Source organism: Phaethon lepturus, unplaced genomic scaffold (genome assembly GCF_000687285.1).
Source record: "Phaethon lepturus isolate BGI_N335 unplaced genomic scaffold, ASM68728v1 scaffold8686, whole genome shotgun sequence".
Classification (NCBI taxonomy): domain Eukaryota; kingdom Metazoa; phylum Chordata; class Aves; order Phaethontiformes; family Phaethontidae; genus Phaethon; species Phaethon lepturus.
The window spans coordinates 118,394-119,745 of NW_010545557.1; positions in this window are offsets into that span (position 1 = coordinate 118,394).

Below are 1,352 nucleotides of genomic sequence, written 5' to 3' on the forward strand. Positions count from 1 at the left end.
ACAGCTGCTCCCATTCACTGCTCTTTCCATTCCCATACCTACGGGACAGGTATCTAGTGCTGAAGTACAGCAGCTAACACAGATTCACCCCTGTTGCCGTGTACCATGTTGGTAACAAAGAAAATACTAGAACTAGAACTATAAAACGCTACTTATGCAGCAAAATTCTCTTGTATTGAGAGCTCCGGTGAAAGAGTTTAAGCATGGATGTTAAAATGCTACTCATCTTTCCCACATAAACCAAACATGGACTGTTACAATAGGCGTCTTCTGATTTATCTGTATTTTAGTTTCCTGCGCAACTGGGCTTAAACACGTTCTTTAAACAAAAAGAATTAAACCAAAGAAATACTATACTTCAGAAAACTCTTCACAACCAACCTGTATCAATTACTGCCTCTCTCATTTCTTCCCTGTTGGAACGTTATTCACCAGTTCTGGGCTCTGTTCCCAGGCACGCACAGCATTTAAGATGACAGACATCAAAGCTGCGGCCTGTGTTTGTTCTGTTTAGCTCGAGGTGTGATGCAGACAGGTGCCTGCGGAGGGCAACTCCAGTCGTACAGGAGCTGAATTTTCCTTCGGTGGTTCCTTGCCTTGGGCCTCCAAATAGAAGGAGTCAGGGAAGGTGAATGTAATGTAGACCTATGAATACATACAAGTAGAAGTAAATTAGTAAAGTTCATGATTTTATCCCATAGTAAGCAATTGCAAAATAAGGAAATCATTGACTTAAGGTAAACTTTATGTAAAAAAAAATCCAAACTCATTACAAGTGCTGCTTAGACAACTGAACTGGACCTGTAGCAACTCTTAGTAAGAAACATAAAATCTGCGCACAAATAGCTGGACTGATGCTTCTCCACCTGCTAGAGGACAATTGAGTTTGGGACGTGAGAGGTGGCACGTTCCCATCGCTCGGTGTGTTTGGATTGCTCTCCCAAAAGCCAAAACACGACTTTCCTGAGTGTCTGTTGCTTGTTGTGGGATAACTTCAAGACCCTACAAAGTGATTGTGCCCTTACTAGTACACATCTCTTGCAGTTTGGGCACAGATGGCATGTGAGAGCTTATTTAAAAAAACAGAAAGAACCACAGACCAAAGCCAACAAACCCCAAATGTTTTTGTTTCATAAAGATATCATCAACATTTAGTGTCATGTTTGTTCTGGTGATGTAAAGACGTGTCTGATTCACACTGTTCTACATTCTTAAAAGAAAGCTTGTTGTACCCACCTAAAAACAGGTGTTTTAAACTAGAGGTTTAACATCATTTGTTCTGTACCAGTGGAGTATCACTGTGGCTGAGGCAGGAGATGAGTGCTTAAGGAAAAAAAAAGTAGATTATTGAA